General features: G+C 31.4%; 1 long non-coding RNA gene across 1 annotated transcript; it reads left to right on the top strand.

Moving 5' to 3' along the window:
- The first annotated feature begins 89 nt into the window (after positions 1 to 89).
- LOC132254880 (uncharacterized) lies at positions 90 to 2,136 on the top strand. Its single transcript, XR_009467398.1, has 4 exons — positions 90 to 181; positions 742 to 841; positions 983 to 1,119; positions 1,241 to 2,136. It is a non-coding gene; the product is annotated as an uncharacterized LOC132254880 (long non-coding RNA).
- Positions 2,137 to 20,163: the final 18,027 nt, after the last annotated feature.

Here is a 20,163-nt window from a genome sequence, read left to right as displayed (position 1 = left end):
GCAGAGTTTTCCCAGTAAAGGAATTGAAGGAAGGGGAGATTCCTGGGTGCTGAACTATTCATGTTCATTGCTCTGTTCAAGAAGAACAAGAAACTGTGAGTAGAAGGTTCATCACTTCAGAATTATCTTCTGAACATTCTGAAATATAATTTACTCACCCGGGTTGAGCTCTAAAATTATGGTAATGGTTAGAAAGCAAAGCCCTCTTCCAGAATTTATGGTCTTGTCATTTTGTTTTCTCTCCAGTGTTGAAACTTTCCCAGTCTTCCAGAATTTGGTTGTTACTCCAAACAATGAATAGGATTCATTTATACATTTAATCAATTGAAGAGATTTGGATCAGTTTCAGGATAGTCAAAAGCATATGAAAAGCTGAAGCTGAAGATACCATGCACAAAAACAGGAGAGTTTCCATTGAAACCAGTCCAAATTATGGTACTCTTCGTTACCCAGCTTCTTAAGAAATTGCTGTTTCGCCCAGGGCAAAGTCAACAATCCCTTCAACCGTGAAACAGTTTTGGATAAAGTTGGCCAAATGATCAAATTCCACCAGTTCACTATGATTTGTAATATAACACCATCACCATATTCACTGACAAAATAGGAATGAAGTTATACATAGAAACCCCTAGAGTTCTTGTATAAATGCTATAACAAACACCACTGAAAATGCAGAATGATCCATTTCTGTTCCTTATTATTTAGTTTGAAGGAAACATTGATGAATCCCTTGCTTTGCAGATTGAACCTTGGCATTGAGCTGATGCTTCATAACGTGTTATTATAAGAGACATAGGCTGCTCGAGTTGTCTGAATATACCCCATAGTCCCTCTGATGCCTGTGAGTGTTCTAGTCTGGTTGATTATCAGAAGCTTTCCCAGTCCGAGTTTGCAACTTTGGCTGTAGAAGAATCATCTAAGAGTTATGTTCTGAGGGCTTTATGTCACAATGGATGATCTGTTTACTGCATTCTTCATGTAGGTACACAAGTCCTTGGGCGCCTTCAGAAAGGAAGCTTGATAAAGAGCCATTGTGCATAAAAAAGAAAAAAAAAAAAAAACCAGTAGTCAGTGTTCACCCTCATGACAGTAACGCAGCAACTGTCCTTGATTCTTATGGTGAGTTTGGCCTATCACATTCACTTCTGCTTTGAATTCTTTCTCATCTTCTCCCACCACCTTCTCCAACTTCTTTTCAGCAACAGAATTTCCAGAACCTGATGGTAATGTCCCTTTATAGACAGTGTCAAAGGCTTCTACCATCGCTTGTACTCAGGACTCTGTGATAAAGCTGCAGATTTTTGAGGTTCAAGTGGTAGAAAACTAGAGAAATTGCAGCCAGAGAAACGAAGAAGAAAAACGCAGAGGGGCCTAAGAGGACTGAGAGTATTAGAATTGCTTTATTTTGGTTGCCTCTGCCTGAAGTTAGTTCACTGGACTTCAATATCTTGATTAGAGCACTTCTGGAAACATCAGTTTGATCCAACCTCCCATTTGAAAGAGGTAGTCTTTTCCTCCAACAGCTTCCAGTTCCATTTGCAAACCTCAGGTCCTCAAAAATAGCAACTGCACAGTAGGCTCCAACACCAATCCCTGGGTTGGCAATATGGTATTAGTTGGGTGCTTGAAGCTCTCCCATATACTGGTATACAATTTCCATGTCCAAGCATGGCACCATGCACTGCTTCGCTGCTCACATTACCAGTCTTTGTCTTCATCTCTTAGCCTCTGGAGAACAAGTTGTCCATTGGTAGTAAGCTCAACTTTTGATCCTCTTGGCACCGGTTAACTTCCATTTGCAGTCCAGATAGCAAGAAGGATATTGATCCTTTTCACTTGGAGAGGGTCAGAATCCAAATGCAAAATCACCAGAAGGCGAACCCCATGTGGAGTTGTCATCAGAGACATAAAGAGATGAACCCAAGCTTATATTACTATAAGCTTGGCTGATGAGTAACAAGTAGAGGTAGAGAGACGATGTATGTAAGTTTGTATGTGAATAATTGGCCACCCGACTGCTTTTCTCTGCATGTTGATTAAGTTGAAAGAGTCTAGTGAATATTATTTTCTTCTATAATTGAACATTCTCCTGTAATTGAATAGTGTGAAAGCAATTTTTTCTTCTTCTTCAACAAATGAATATTGAGAGCATAGGATTACAATAAGTGACAGCTGATAAGATTTCCTACTATTGAACCTGATATATTTCAGAAGCTCTGTTGTCTTCTGCAATATCATGTTGATATATATCATGCTCACCAATTCTGGGAACATCTTAAACCTACTCAAGCTTTTCAAACTCATCCCCTTGATCTAGATCCTTCCAGGGTGATATATGTCAGAAACATATATGAACCTGGCATGAACATTCATCTGCCCATATACAAACCAGATGACAAAGGAGAGTATACTTTGCCAATCTCTAAGTATCACCAAGGAGACATGTACAAACCAAGCAGCTTATCCCCATGAAACAACAATTCCTAAAACACATTGAGTGGGAGTTTTAGGTCTTTATCTGCAATTTGACTCCAAGTTTTCATTGAGAACATCTTTCTTTCCTTAGTCTTTTAAAGCTAGTGATCTTGATAAAGCCTCTACAAACACTGTTTGGGGTCATTGTGGTGTAAACCAAAGTGTCCCCAGTTATATGAATGTAGGCCACCATAGCACCATAGATTCATGGAGTTTTGCATGTTTCTGCAATTTGGATCAAATTAAGATGAAGTTAATGGGCTTCAAGATGAAGTACAACACACTTTTTTGCCATTTTTTCTGTGATCAAAATAATTGCTAGCTGTAGAGGTTTAATGGCATTTGTCAAATGTAACTTCTTGGCGCCCATTTGGATGGTGCAGTTTGACTTGTATTTGTTACATATTTTGCCTTGATTGAATTATGATTAATCAGCATTGAACCGCCACCTAGTCATGTCCATCCTGAATACTATTAAAACTCATTCGATTTTTTGGGTCTTATAGGGTGTTTGGTAATCATTCATTAACTTAATAACTTAATTTAATTATTAAATAGATTAAATATATTTGATAAAATAACTTAATATTATATCTTAAAGTTACTTTTAATTTTAAGTGTTAAATCAAAGTAATTAATTTATTCTTAATCTCAATTTTATTTTGTTTCATTTATCTGCATCTAGTTATCAAATTAACGAAGATAAATATGACAATTTGATAATTTAAAATGACTTTTAAATTAATTTTATCAAATAACTTTAATACTTAAAGTAAATATTAAATAATAAATTTTAAGTAATTTAAATATAATCTAACTTAAAGTCAACTTAAGTTATTAAGTAATAAATATTAAGTTTTATCAAATAAGCCTTAATCAACAGCTTAAATATGGGATCTCCTCTACTTAGCATTGCAATTAATGTTAAAATTCTCTATTTATTTAATGACATAAAATTTTATGAAATAAGAATATTTACACAATATGTCTATAAAAATATTTCGATAAAGTTTGTATTATTCATTTCTTACTATTTTATACTCTTGAGCTATCAATTAATAAGGTCAATAATTTAATTTAGTGTAATTACTCATTACTTGAATTGTCCAAAAATATGACAAATTACTACATCTCAACCATAATATAAGTTTTTATATATAGAGTAAAAATGTTCATACAATATGCCATCTTTCGATGAATCTAATTCAAAAATGTAATCTTATCTTATAATTCACACCTTCTAATCTTTTTATTTTATTTTATATTTTCTAGGTATTAATTAATGAGATCCTTAATCTAAGCAGTTTTTTTTTTCTTTTTCTCTCTCTCTTTATATATATAACAAATCTAATCAAATTTTGTACATGGATATATAGAGTTTCTTTTTCTATCATTTATTTTAATTAATGTAACAAAGGTGTATATCTTTTTTTGCAGATGTTTAAGGGCTAATGGAGTTGTGTTTCATACTAGAGATAGACGGGCGACAAGGTTTAATTTTCACTTTATTACATGTACGTTCCTTTGTAAAGGCTTTGAGTATACATTAAGCCAAGTCATTTGAATTGAAACACTTATACAATACCTAAAATTGAAAGATACCTAATTTGATATTCCATATTGAATAAGAAGAAATTCATGATATTATATACATATGAGTTGCTCTTAACCATGTGGATGCAATTTAAAGTGATGATGATCCATTGAAATTAAAGCGGATAATATTTACTTGATTGGAAGAATCATTATACCCTAGTGGCACTTAATTGTTGAGCACTAACCCAAGCATTCTTCTATTAACTTCACGACAAGATGACTTCACGACAAGATGAGTACAAAAAATCAAACTACCCTAATTTTCTTTCTTTATTTTTCTTATATCCTTTGTTTGGTTGTGGAGAATGTGAAGGAACAATCAAAAGTTTTGGCATTAATTTTATATCCACAATAATTGCTTCACTACCTAAACTTAATAACATATATCTATATATATAAATGATTTTTAAGTTTTGATTTCATTCCTTAGTTGGAGGATTATAGCATGGAAAAGTATTTAAGTATATATTAGATGCATGGCACAAACTCTGGTCAATTAAAAGTTTTTTTACAAAATAATTAATTTTACCTTTAAAATAAATTAATATTAGATGAGTAATTTAATAGGATGAGACAATTAAAAAACTAAAGAAGAGAATCCAGCCATTTAATAATGTATGATATTCAATTTTCATACAATATTTTATTAAATATTTGAAATGTAAGCCATGTAATTAATTTTGTATTTTCTAATTTTTGTGGTATTTTTTAATCCTCAAATTCTATTGAATAAATAAAAATATTGATAACAATTAATATGACGACATCTCCAAACTACCTAATGTTATTGTTCACTGTCATGTCCCAATTAAAAAATGTTAACCTGATTGCCTTTCAAAGCTTGCACATTGTGCGCTATTAAACGGGCTTCCCCCGTCTCTTAAGATTGACTAACCCATGTGCAACTGTTGTTCACATGGAACCTTCCCATCACAGTGGAATTTCAAAGATTACCCGGACCTGTCAATCAAGGTTATAGACTCGTTGCATACATTAGTGTAACGCACATGTGTCTAAAACATCTAAGGGCATCACAAACCTATTATCACCTCAAACTTTCTTGGCCTAAGTGATCATGGTCCCTCTAAGAAGCTAGCTATAGAGGTTCACCTCCACATAGCTAGTTAGCAGTCCTTTTAGTATTAGGTTTTTTTTTTTTTTGGGTTTGAAAAGACTAAAGAGCCCATCATATGGTGACATGGCACTATAGTACTATTGGACTCACAAAAAGTGAGTAACTGCATAAACTCCAATCTACGTGTAATGCATGCAAAAGAAAATACATGCAACGTGTGTAAAGCCCTCTAGTTTTCACACCAAAACCTCTCTTAACAAAAATTGGTACCTAAAATACCACCTCAAAGAGTAGGCCATGCCTTAAAATCTGGAGGATAGTTTAGGTATTTGAGAGACTACCACAAATTTAGTAGCAAAATACCCCCAAAAAGTGCGCCATGCCATGGGTTGGAGGGTTTTTTTGGGATATGTAGAGAATAATGTGGGCTTAGCCACGGGTTGTCTTTTTGTATAAAGGAGATGATGCTTTGTAGAGAAGAATCAAAAGCAAAAATGGTGATTAGAGGGTCTCTTCTTGTGTTATTCTATGCTATTGTTCGATCAATGGCCCCAAATATTTCAAATATCTTTAGCTATTGGTCTTGTTCAACTTGCCATGTAACACCTTACGAACTTCCTGTTAAGTAAATCCTTTATTGGCAGTTGTCATAGGGAAATATTCTAGAAACTTTTACCATCTTACATTTAACCTCAAACATTGTGTTAGCATAGGAATCATCTGTTGTGTTGGAAACAACTTTGATACCACTTGTTATGCGGAGACAATTGAACAATAAACAAGAAAACAACAAAATAAACCAAAACATAATTAACATAATTCAAGAATGTGCTTACATCCATGGGAAGGGAAGAAATCAACTCACTGTTAACCTAATTTTTCTTTGCTTTCCAAGAGCCAAACCAAGGCTAAATTTATAGAATTTCCCTTTCAATTTAAGTTACAACATCAATTGATAGCTTACAAGAGGTCAACTCTAATATTTACACATAAGACTCATAGACAGTTTTGAGAAAACAATATTACAATATATGGAATACTCTTAGAAGATTTTAGAAATACCACTTATCATCACTTGCTATTGTTCCATTTGACACAACACTGCATGATTGGGATGCAGAAAACATGCACCTCCATGCACACACATAAATTTGGTCTTGCGAGGTTATCTACTATTCCTCTTACGATAGTTTCTTGGAGTGAATAGGTTGCTTTACTCCATTCCCAGAAAGACTAACCACTAGAAGGTGTCATAAATTCTTGAAATTATGGGATCAAAAATGGTTGCACATGCAGGCTATATTTGTACAATACGAAGTTTGAAAGAGTAACTAGTTCCAATTGATTGTTACCTCTAAAAGTGTTCCAAACCCATAAGGCAGTAGCTTGGAAAGACTTCCTTGGGATAATGGAAGTTTGTTTGCTTGGTTGATAAGAACTTATTTTCCCATTCATCACTGCTGGTCACAAGACCACAAGCATTGCAAAATGATTCCACATCTAATTCCTACAAGAATGCAAATGAAGTCTTCAAGGTTCAAAAGAAATTGGAACTTTGGATGACAAATTTTAGCAATTTAATGCTAGTAAATGCAATCATACCTTCATCATCAAGAGTTTGGACAGGTGTGCAATTGGATACGGATGAAGTTTGTAGCCACAATAATTTACACATGACAATGCCAATGCTCGAACCTTTTATGGTCAAAAGAAAACCAACAAAAATGTATATAAATAAGAAAAATTAAGAAAAAATAACGTAAGAAGTGTTCTTTGTTTTTCGTTTGTTTGTTTTTTTTCTTGGTTTTTTTTGTGTTCTCTGTTTATTTCTTATATAGAGGGCACTGAACAACTCTAGGGCATATTCTAGTTAGTTGCTTTATTAGCAAGTCATTCAAATTGCTTTGTTTTTTTCTTGCTTCAATATACCAAATTTTATGGACAACTTTAATGACTTGAATTTCAATGCTTTTAAATAATTTTATTCACAATTTCATGTGTTTTACTAAACTCATTTAATTGGAATTAAACACGTTTAAATTATCAATTTGACAACATCTAAAACATTTTTGGTTCCTCAGAAGTGTTAAATAAATTTGTCATAGATTTTTGTTTTCCCTCAATTTTCCGATAAACAATCAAACAAGAGAAAAAGTTTACAATTTTTTTCCCTACTTTCCCATAAATTTTATGAGAACCAAAATAGTTTTATAATTGCTAATTTAAAAAATTATTAAATTCATATATATATATATATATATATATATATATATATATATATATATATATATATATATATTTACTCTTTCTTTTCTCATGCAAGAAAAAGGAAATTATGTGTGCTAAATTTATCAAACCAAACTAATCATCATTTTTTGTGTTTTTTTCTTTTCATTTCAGTGTTTATTGTAAGTAATCAAGATGAGCATAGAAGATTTCTTATGATAAACAAAGTTTCGATTATGACCATGGAAGAAACATGTAAGGTAAACAACAATAATTTTATGTCAATGTTTTTTAGATATGAGATCATTTAGAATTCATATGAAGTATTTTATGATACTTGAGTTCGTCAAATTTTTTAGATGTTTGAACTCTCCTTTGGTTCAATTGCTTGTAGTGATTGGGCGTCCATGTAAAATGTGCTCTAACCAAGTGGACTTCTTCAAAAGGTAAGCAATAGGCATAAATCTCTTCTTGAGATAGTTGATGCACTTATTTTTGTCTCAATTTTGATGATATTGTTTTTCATGTTTTGAATTTTGCAAGGAAGTGGAATATGAAGAAATGATAGATTGTTCAGATTTTGCTTGTGGAGGAAGGGAGATTCCTAGGTGCGTAACACTTGATGCACATTGCTGTGTTCAAGAAGAATAAGAAACTAAAAGGTACAAGGTTCATCTCCCCATAATTATCTCTAAAAATTTTGATTAATTCATTTATACATTAATCAATTGAAGAGATTTTGGATCCTTTTTTGTTAAATATCTACTTGTGTATGTGATTTTTGATTCCAGGATCAGTTTCAGCCATTTCAAAAGCTAAATATACTAGTATTGTAAAGTTATATCAATTCATTTTCAATGATGGAAGTCAGTTACATCCTACATTTTATAATTTGAGCAACATAAAATGGTTTTCAGGTGAGTTATTAATGATTTTTTTTTGGCTGAAAGAATGGAATTTGGGTTTTATGTTGAAGGCTCAAAACATGTAGTGAATGGAGTTAGTGCTTGATGATTGCAATCCAGATAAATTATAACAAGAAGCAACAACTTGTATCTATCTTAATTCCTAGAAATCTCGAGATGTCCAAGTCTCATAAGCTTTTCCACTAGATAAAGTACATACCATATTTAAGCATCTACGTATTCATGATTGTTCAATTTTGTGGTCTATAGCTAGCTGAATGATGTATGATGACAACAATAGCCATAGGAATTATCCTCTTGAATCACTAGAGATCGAGGGATTTCCACCTCTCACACCCTTTCAAAGATACGAGTCACCCACTTCCTTTAAAGCAAATTAATAATATTTTGGTACAATCAAATGAGGCCAATTAGGAACAGAAATTACAGAGAAAATGTCATTTGAAGTCTTTCATAGTTGGCTAATTCTTTAATGATTGATGCTTATTTGGATTTAATCTTTCTTAGCTCAGCTGATTTTAACTCATTTACTAGAATTATTTTATTGTCTAGCCATCAAATCCTTGTGGAATTTTTAATGATGCAAATTAGGTACTTGTGGTGATGATATTCTTAAAAATTTTGGCGTCTTTCCCTTTGTGCTAAAATCAAACATGCTCATTCACTATATATAAATCTTATCTTCTTAGACATTAGCTTCATATTTTTGTTTTAGTAAAAGTTTTTTGTTTTAATGAAATTTTTTATTGTACGTGTAGTATGCCCAAATAGGTTGCACATCCTATTGGACATCCTATTGGAGCAGCAATGTCAAAGAAGATGTACATTATACAAATATTTGAAGAGAAGTATCTAAATCTAGAAACTACTAGTGTGTCTACAACATCAGAATTCTTCACTTAAGAAAATGTGGATCTCAAGTCCTACCTCATCAGATTTAGAGTCTCTCATCTCTTTAACAGCTTTGTGTTGTACATTGTCCAGGTTCAGGAATCCTTGGAGGAAACAATTTCATGAATACACTTGCAAGAGTATTAAAACCCCTTATTTTTGTGGAGCCTCCAAAGATTCACTTCTCTAAAAACTTAGTTCATTCATTTTATATTGTACATTGTTAAATGCAATTTCCTTTTGACAGGATTTCTTGCTACAACTCTCATTAATCTTTCAATGAAAATATTTTCAAATATGGAAACCTAGCCTCCTCCCTTGGTCTTCAAAACTTCATTTCTTTAACTTGTAGAGATTGAGGGATGCCTTGTTCTAGTCCTCCTTGCCAAGTGAAAGGTTGTCTTCTAAGTTTTATCAAACTTTGAAATCAAAGATGTTTCAAGGAGAATGATAGAGATTGGCCCCAAATTGCTTGCTTCCCCTAAAATGAGGATACATCATAAACTCATTTTTGAACCATAATAAATTCAAATTGCAAAAATGGGTGTAGAGCCAATTCAACCCTATCCTATCCTTACATTCATTAAGGTAACTCTTATTCTCAATACACATTTCTTACTCTTTTATCTGCATAGTACCTTGTAAATTTCTCATATTGATGTTGTGTTTTACCAGTGGCTCAACAATTTATGGAAGTCTCCATGGAGTTATGTTGAAAGTTTGACTAGGAAGCAAGTTTTGAGTACAATAGTTACAAACTTATGGGTGAGTATTTTGTTTCTTAATGATCTCTCCCATGGTCAATGTAAGCACCTTAAGTTCTACCTGCAATGAAATCTTCGTAATTTTCTTTTAGGTGCTTTTTAAGCAATCTTACTTAGAGATTTGACATGCAATCGTGGGACGTAAAATGACAAGGGAGAGTGTTATTTGACAACAGTTACAGATTGGCATGGATGCCTTCATTTCAATTAAGCATCTTTTGTGATACCCTTCTAATCGAATTTAAATATAATTTTCTAATTCAATATATAATGCACAAAGTTTACCTTAATGAGTGCACTTTATGTTAAAATATCAATCTTTCGTAATCAAGGAAATGACAAATTTTCCTTTTAGAAAGAATGATGAAAATTTTCTTTACTGTATAGTTATTTATGATCTCAAATCATTCCTTTAAGGTTTTCAAATTGTCAAAAGGAAGGATTCAATTTGCTATGTGTTTAATGCTCTTATTATGTTGACAAAATGAGAATTAGATTTCACATTGGAGACTAGAAGTTTGGCCTAAATGCAAGTAACACCTCTTTATTTATTTCACACATGATTAAAAAACTAAGTAGCAAGTGCATATGTCTAACTTCCATTTATTTATTCTACAGTTTCTACAACACACCACGTTCTTATGTCTCTTGGAAAATTAAGAACCTTGTTCAAAATATGGTATGCCTTCCATGCTAAGAAGTCTTTTGCTCTGTGATTGTGGTGGCTCGAATAGCAACTTGCATATGTTTTGATACATGGAGAACTCAAGACAACATATGGTATTTAGTGCCTTTCAAATTAGTGGATTTCATATTAATTTCTCAATCAATATGCAATGTGTTTTTCATGGAACATTGCTAAAAAATTTTGTAATTTTTTTTGTTTATAAATCATTACTAAATTTTGATTGCAAATAATTGTCAGGATTCATTAGCAGGAATTTTATCCAACATACAAGTTTTTAGGTGAGTGATATACACTGAAAATTTTTCTATTTTGTTTGGTTTGAAATGCTCTTCAATTTTAAACCAACATACTGTTATTTGTTTGCAACATGTTATATTTGTAGGAAATTATCTTATCTAGATTTATACTATGGATTTGAATAATGTTTGAGGTGAATGAGACTTTTTGGCATGTCCTGCTGTCTTGAGTTGTGCAAGTCAAAGGCTCGAAGAGCACAAACTCTTATGACTAGAGGAAGGACAATTGAGTTCTCATTCTATGGTGAGCTATGAGGATTCTATTATGAGTTGTATGGTATTCTTTGAATTGCACATAACCTTATTTGGCTTTCAAATACTTAATGCAATTGTGCATGGCCATGAATTGAACTCATACTTGACACAATTGTGAGTTGTATGGTATGCTTTCTTATTTTCTTTTTATTTTATGCATGGGTAAAAAAAGCACTCTTGGTAACCTGAGGAACATTTGGTTATTGCAATACTTAATGTTTTTTGGAAGCTGGTTAAAATATTCATGGGTGAAAAAATCTTTGTTTTTATAGTTTATTTTTTGAAAGTAGATTCATGACCTTTATCAATTCCTTACATATTCCTAATATTATAAAGCTTACTTGTTTTCCGAAATTGCTTATCATATGGTAGAAGTGAATGCATTAAAGATTGTTATTTGAAAGAAATAATTTGTTTGTAGCTAGAGATTGAAGATGAGATTACAACATGATCTCATGTCCTTGGTAATTTGTAGATTGAGGGTTTTCAAAAGGCTTTGCCCTAATACCAGTAAAAGAACTGCCACGGAAGCAACTAACATTAGTACCTTGTATCTCAAGTTTCATAGAGAGTTGATCATTGAATTGGTGCCCAGTCTTTTTCCTAAGATAGGTGTGTTATCCATGCCAAGGGGCTTTGGATTCCTTAATGATTGGAATGAACTCTGGAATTCTTGCATATTTCTAAATGTCATGTCACATCTTTCCAACAAGGCAACTTCCTTCAATGCTCCAAATTGTGGAGATCACGAGTTGCAAAAATTTGTGGTCTGCATTAGAGAAGGATTGTTTGATGCTTTCACAACTGGCTACATCTCTTGTCCTTGCAACTACATATCTTTTAATCCCCTTCAGTGAGAAAAGAATAAAGAACACAAACAAGTTGTCTATGATGACTCACATTCCTAATGTTCTAGTTGATGGTGTACCTTCCTGAGATTGAAGAAGGAGAAATGTCAAAGACATCCCTTATCTGAGAAAGGCTTTCACAGACTCATCACTCTTAAACAACTCAAGATTGATAGTATATTTAAGATATGTTTCTTCTTAGAGGACCAAAGCCTGCCCTTTCTTCCAATGTATCACTCATGTATATTTTCATGTCAAGATTCCAGAATCCATGAATTTCCTAAATCACCAAGACCTCACCTAAGCTCTAGTTGTATTTAATAGATGGAGAAATCCAACTTTGATCCATAATAGTTTGGATTCCAAAAATGGAAGCAGAGTGGATTCACCCTATCTTATCCATATATTTAGTAAGTTTCATCTATTCCCAACACAATTCTTACATTTTATCTTCTTGTTACAAGTATAAATTGTCATACTGTTAAAATTTTCTACAAGTTTAGCTACTAGAGAATCTCTACACTGAATCTTTTTGTTGAAAACTTGACTAGGGAGCAGCATCTGACAACAATTATAAGCTTTATGGCTTCACATTTTCTATTCAAAGTATGTTCCTCTTGCTGGTCATCCCATAGTCCCATGCAAAGATTAGTATTTTTATTTCTCCAATTTAAATTTTAACGCAATAATTTAACTGAGTGAATTCATTTATGTTAACAAGAAGTTCTGCTCGGTGTATTCTTGCAGGATTCTTTTTGTGAAAGGTTGTCTAACTTCCTATTCACCATGTTTTATACTTTATTCAGGTGTAGTGACATGCCAATTGGATATCTAGAAGTTATATGATGTAATGAATTAGAAGCTACCAAGAGGGTGCACAACTTTAAGTCTCTTCGAGAGCTAATAATTGATGGTTGTATGCCCAAGACACCTCTTTCCTAGGGACAGGTTTTTCATTCAATGTAAGAAGGTTGACAGTTCAAAATTGTATATAGGGCTTTGGGATTGTTATTGATTGGAATAATTCACATTCAAGCAAAAACAAGTCTATAGAATTCTTTCAAATTTCTAAATGTCCTCTCACGTGTCTCCAAGAGGCTAGCTTCCTACAATCCTAATGAAGGTGGAGATCTTGAGTTGCTAAAATTTGGGGTGTAGAGTAGATGAATGTTGTTGAATGCAAAAGAAGAATACTACTTCTCTTAAATGCTAGTATGCTGCTTGTCTCTATCTTTCACATCATTGCCAAGAAATGCCTTACCTAATCTTGAAACACCTTGGCATTTATGATTGGAATGATTCACAATTCAAGCAACAAGTGTCTGAAATTCTTTCAAATTTCTAAATATCCTCTCATATGTTTCCAAGAGGTCAGCTTCTTGCAATCCTAATGAAGGTGGAGATCTTGAGTTGCTAAAATTTGGGGTGTAGAGTAGATGATTGTTGTCGAATGCAAAAGAAGAATACTACTTCTCTTGAATACTGGTATGCTCCCTGTCTCTATTTTTCACATCATTGCCAAGAGATGTCTTACCTGATCTTGGAACACCTTGGTATTTATGATTGGAAAGATTCACAATTCAAGCAATATCAAGTCTTTGGAATTATTTTAGATTTCTAAATATCCTCTCATGTGTTTCCAAGAGGCCAACTTTCTACAATCCTAATGAAAGTGGAGATCCTAAGTTGCTAAAATTTGGGGTGTAGAGTAGATGATTGTTGTCGAATACAAAAGAAGAATACTACTTCTCTTGAATACTAGTATGCTGCTTGTCTTTATCTCTCACATCATTATTAAGAGATGCCTTACTTGATCTTAGAACCTTGGTATTTATGATTGGAATGATTCACAATTCAAGCAACAGAAAGTCTCTGGAATTCTTTCAGATTTCTAAATGTCCTCTCATGTGTTTTCAAGAGGCCAACTTCTTACAATCCTAAAGAAGGTGGAAATCCTGAGTTGCTAAAATTTGGGATGTAAAATAGATGAATGTTGTCGAATGCAAAAGAAGAATACTACTTCTCTTGAATACTGGTATGTTGTTTGTGTCTTTCTCATATCATTGTCAAGAGATGCCTTACCTCATGCTTAAACATCTTGGTATTTATGATTGTGGGAAACATGTTTTGTTTTTGAAGTTTATGTGTTGTGTTCCACTTCCAATGCTATCATTTGTTTGCGAACTAGCTATGGTGGTTGCCCACTTGGCCTCCTCAATTCCTTGCATTTTGGAAATATTTCGAAGCTTAATTCTCTTTCCAAATCACATGTTAGAATAGAGGTGATAGAATTAGAAATTGTCGGTTGCATATTGGCAATATTCCGAAGCTTAATTCTCTTCCAAAGCTTAATTCTCTTCCCAAATCACATAATCTCATTTCCCTTTGTAATTTGCAGATGAATGGTTTTCAAAAGCATTTTCCCTAGTATCAGTGGAGGAAGACAATTTACCTCAGAAATGACTAGCATCTTTGATTGAATTGGTGTCTCAAGTCTCCTAAAGAACTCAGAATTGAGTTGGTGCTCAAGACGGTTTACTTCCGCAAGATTGAATTAGGGTTTGTTCCCTAAGACAATTCAAAATTATAGCACTTCGATTCCTTACTGATTCGAATGATTCATGATAACACAAAACATGTCTATGGAATTCTTGCATTTTTCTAAATGTGTTGTCATTAGCTAAGCTCCATTTGTATTTTGCAAGTGGAACCATATATGAGAGACAGAACTCCTAAATCCAATATTGAGATATGGGCCAAAGATAGCCCACATCTCCTATGTGAAAACCGATGGTGAGATTCATTTTTTATCCATAATGGTTCACTGCAATAGCGGAAACGAGTTCACCATATCCTAGTTTCACACCATTGCAATTTTCTACAAGTGGAGCTATTAGGTGAATTTTCCACTTACCTTCATTGTTAAAAAACTTCACTAGGGAGCAGCTTTTGACAGTAGTTACAAGCTTTATGGATTTACATTTACTGTTCAATGTTTGTTCCACTTGTTGGTCCCTTCCACAGTCCTATGAAAGCATTAATATTTCTATCTCTCCCAATTCAATTTTTTAGGCAACTTTACCCTTTAACTGGATGAATTCATTTATGTTAATAAGATTTTCATTTTGGTGTATTCCTACAGGATTCTTTCGATGATGGGTTGTCAACTTCACTTTAGCTTCTAGTTCATTCAGGTGTAGTGATATTGGTAGTTGGATATCTACAATTCATATGGTGCAATATATAAGAAACTACCATGAGGGTGCACAACCCTAAGTCTATTAGAGAGATGGTTGCATATGCACAAGACACATCTCTTTCCCAGGGACATATTTGTATATATCTTTTGGAGTTGTTATTAATTGGAATGATTCAAAAGTAGTAATAGGCCTCTGTAATTCTTTCAGATTTCTAGATGCTCTCTTTCCATGTCTTCATAAAGGGCCAACTTCCTGCAATCTTAATGAAGGTGGAGATTCTGCGTTGCCCAATATGGAGTTCAGACTAAATGAATGTTGTCAAATGCAAAAGAAAAACATCACGTCTTTTGAATACTGGTATGTTGCTTGTATCTATCTCTCACATCAATGTCAACAAATGCCTTACCTAATGTTTAAAACACCTTGGTCCTTATGATCGTGTAAAATAGATTTTAGGTGGTAGAGGAGGGGATAATGCACCACAACGCTTTTCTTGTACATCTTACAATGATGCTCTCTCACAATGATAAAAAGAAACATAGTCAAAACTAAGCAATGATGTGATTTTGCCTCAAGGAGGAAGGAAATGGAGAGGAGAGGAAGCAACCCAATGCAAAGATGCATCAGATTGCTGTGTCTTGATAAGGGGATGAAGAAAAGGAGAATACAAGATACTGCTTATTAGTAACACGAAGTCCTTATGAAGACAAATTGTTTGTCTTAACCAAGAGAGGAAGAAACAGAAAAATGAACCTAAGGTTCATAAGAGGACACTGGTGTGACAATTCACCCATATAAATTTAAACAAGTAGCTCTATTGAAAAAGGTTCACATGACATACCCATGAGTGCTACATGCATTTTTTTAATTTCATTAAACTGTCATGCCACAAACTATGTGGATCAATATATTGTGCTATCATAGTATTCCATAATTGCTTCCCAACTTTACATGATCGAAGAGGAAAATATTCATAGGCACGACACCATTTTTGTGATTTGCAAACCTAATGAATACAATTAAATCCTAATAATAAAATCATTATAACTCAATAAAGAAAAACATTTTAGAACTGGTCTTGGAAAAATGGAACAAAGCAAATCAAAGGTCCAGAATTGCAGGATTATCTGGAATTGTTTCTAATTACAGTGATTCACAAGTAGCAACAGGTCTCTAGGCTTCTTTCAGATTTCTAAATGTCCTTCTCTTATGTCTTTCCAAGAGCTCAGATTCTAGCAATCCACCTTCAAGTTTAGACTAAATGAATGTTTTCTAATGCAAAAGAAGAAACAACACTTCTCTTGAATACAGGTATGTTTCTTGTTTCTACCTCTCACCTCATTGTCAAGAGATGCTTCACCGGCTGCTTAAACACGTTGATATTTGATTGTGAAAGAACATGTTTTGGTTAGTAGAGAAGGGGATAATTTAGCACAACACATTTATTGTAGACAAAACCATTGAAGATTTCTAATATTTTGTTAGTTTGGATGGAATATGAATTATAAAACTTTTAAAACTTATAATTAACTTTAATCATGCATTTAAATTTTTTTTAAAAAAATTATATCTTCTCAATTTTCTTAATTGTAATAAACAAATTACTTATTAGTAGAAGTGAGGATGACAATTTATGTTAATGGGTTGCGTTTGTGTTATATCAAAGGTTAGATCCTCCACTAAATAACTCAACCCAAACATGACATGAATAATAATCAAAATTTAAAGCATAAACTCAAACTCAATATAATTATTATCTAGGTGATACATTATAACCGGTTTAACCGATTTAATAATAAGGCGTTATTTCATAATCAAGTCAAGTTAAATGTTGAATGAAATAATATGGTTAATATTCTAATATGACATGTTTATGACCCAATTATGATATACTTATTGAAAAATGAATTTTACATGAGTCAAATATGAGTTCAATAAGTTAAAGTTATTATTAGGTTAATCAATACCATTATTAAATAAGTTAATTTGAGTCAAATGTGAGTTATCCAGATTGACCTAAAAATAATCTATTTATTAAACGGGTTATGTAGATTCATATGATTAATTTAATTTAAATATGATTTTACTCGATTCAAATCCTTAAAACATATGTTGGGTTTAAATTATGTTGGCGAATTACACCAAATTGGACCTACCTTAACTAGAAAGAAAACACTTATCATAGAGTTTTCCTCAACATCTTGCTAGAAAATTCTAAAAATATATCTAGGACATGACTCACGTGAAATGCATTCATCCTACTCTAAAAGTTTTATTCACCATTTTATTCACTTAGGGTCATAAACTATTTGAAAAAACAGGATATATTTATTACTCGTCTTTATGTAAAGCAATTCTTATAGTTACCCAATGAGATTTAATATCAATTTTCAATGTAATAACATCTCACATTCTTAGGCAATTTCTTGAAACGATTGTCACATCACCTCAAACCTCAAAAATTTGTTTCAAGATTCCACTATAATTTCCACATCTTTCCTTTCTCTTTTATGCCCATTGGGCATTGGATTGGTTCCAACTTTGAAAAATTACTATTTATCATATGATCAAATTTTCTCACTTTATAACTTTTCTCATTCCATGCCAATAATGTATATAAATAAGTGGATTGGATTTGGATTTGAATTTTTGGGCTCAAATAAATGATTTCATTTTAGTGAAATTGAACAAAAATCAAATCAAAAGATGTAGCAATTATGCAAGTGGGGCCTTGAATAGGACTAGTGTCATCACTTTATACTATTGGGCTTTGCTTTTAATATTTGGAAGAAGGCATAAGCTTTGGTCAATTCATCTCATACTTTTTATTTCATTCTTTTTTTAGTTGTGAACCCACCTCAACCTTATCTTCATCTTTACTTTTTATTTCATTTTTGTTTTAGATGTGGACCCACTTCAATCTTATCTCTATCTTTCTCACCCAAAGCAAAGTTAATTGGCCCTCCATCAATATAATTATAATTTTATTTCATAAAAATTATTTAAAGCATCTAATGAAAAAAGTGTGTAATGATAAAGTACAAGAAGTTAAAAGTTTTTTTAAAAAATAATTTTTTATCCTTGTATTGTTTTATTTATTTATTTTTATCTTAAATGTAAATCTCTCTCTTCGAAGAAATTAATATCATTACATACTAAAAGTGCATTTTGCAATTGTTTCAATGTATAAATTTTTTTTTTTTATTTTTCAAGTATTTAAAATATTAGAAATACTTCTTAAAATCATTGTCAAACGCACTCTAAGTACTTATTTTTTGTTTTTAAAAACAAAAATTGATAAAAACTTTCATATAAAGAATAGAAATTCTTAACAAAAAATATAGATTTAGTTCATGCCTTAAAAATTATTTTTAAAAAATTTAAAATTTAAGATAGTAAATCTCAATTTGAAATTAGGGTGATTCTATGGTATTGGAAAGTAATTTTTCTATGGAATATATATATATATAAAATAAATAAAAAAATAGGTGGTCCATTAAAAACAACCACATAATAAAAATAGTTTCATTTATAATTAATCTAAATTTTATTTATATGTATCTGATTCTCATTTATTAACACTTAAATATAATTTCTTTATGTCATGATTTTATTTTATTTCTCATAGATATGTTTTAGGACTCATTGGAATTGATTCTCATAGACTTGTTTATAGTCTATTATACTTCCATCAATAATCTCATAAAGACAAAATGTCTACTTCATACAATTCATTTTTTTTTTATCAACTTTTGTTTGATTTTAAATTTTCAATAAAGATTGGTCACCCAAATTGGCTGTTTTTTTTTTTTGGTTTTCTTTTCTTTAATTGTAATTAACTAATGATGATGTTAAGATTAATAAAAATGATTTGGTGAAAGAAGTTCAAGACCAACCTAACCAATAAAAAAATGTGTATATTTCACTTTCTATATTATTAGATTAATCAAAATAAACTAATTATATGGAGGTGTTTGATAAAACTTAATACTAATTACTTAATTATTTAAGTTGACTTTTAGTTAAATTATACTTAAATTGTTGACTTAAAACTATTACTTAATTTTTATTTTAAGTATTAAGATTGTTTGACAAACCTAACTTATGATTAATTCTAAATGATCAAATTGACATAAATTCTAACTAAGGTAAAGGAGGTCATGTAAAAGTAAAGGTCGTGGAATAGTAAAGGAGATTGTGAAGGTAATTATGGCAAATTGAGATAAAAAGGTAAAATAAAAATATGAATTTAAAAATAAGTTAATTTTTTTATTTATTATTTAAAGTTTTTTTATATTTTAAATCATACTATTATGTTTTTTTTTTACTAAACATACTTAATTTATTTAATGATTTAAATTAAGTTATTAATTTAATTTAATAAAGTATCCCTTAAAAGACCTTTTGTTTTCCTTTCTTAACAAATTCATGAACTTTCAAGAAAAATATTTTCTTTTCTCATTTTCCTTGATTAGTAAAATTTTCATTGTTTGATAACAAAATTAAGTATTAAAAAAGGAAGAAAATAAATTGGTATGGCCTTCAATAATTTAAATGCAATACTATTTCATTGAAATAAATTTCAAGTGGATTAAAATCTTCTTAATTTTCATTTCTTTTTATGAATTTTATTGTTAATCATTTTCTTTTTCCATTTTAATCTCTTTCTACTTTAGTATGTTATTGTAAAAGAAATTATATGAACATTCTTGATTATAAGTCAAAAATAGAAAAATATTAGATAATCTTTTATTTTGATAGTGAATTTTTATTTAATTTTTTTTAATTATTATTATTATTATTTTTAGGATTATAAATATTAACCAACTAATTAACATTTTTTTTTCTCTTTTCAATTGTGGCAAGATTTTGATTGAACTCAAGATTAATATAAATGATGTAACAAGTTTTGAGCTTATTTGA

This window comes from Vitis vinifera, chromosome 13 (assembly GCF_030704535.1).
Source record: "Vitis vinifera cultivar Pinot Noir 40024 chromosome 13, ASM3070453v1".
Lineage (NCBI taxonomy): Eukaryota > Viridiplantae > Streptophyta > Magnoliopsida > Vitales > Vitaceae > Vitis > Vitis vinifera.
Note: the sequence above shows the minus strand (reverse complement) of the source record. Positions and strands in the feature narration are given on the sequence as shown.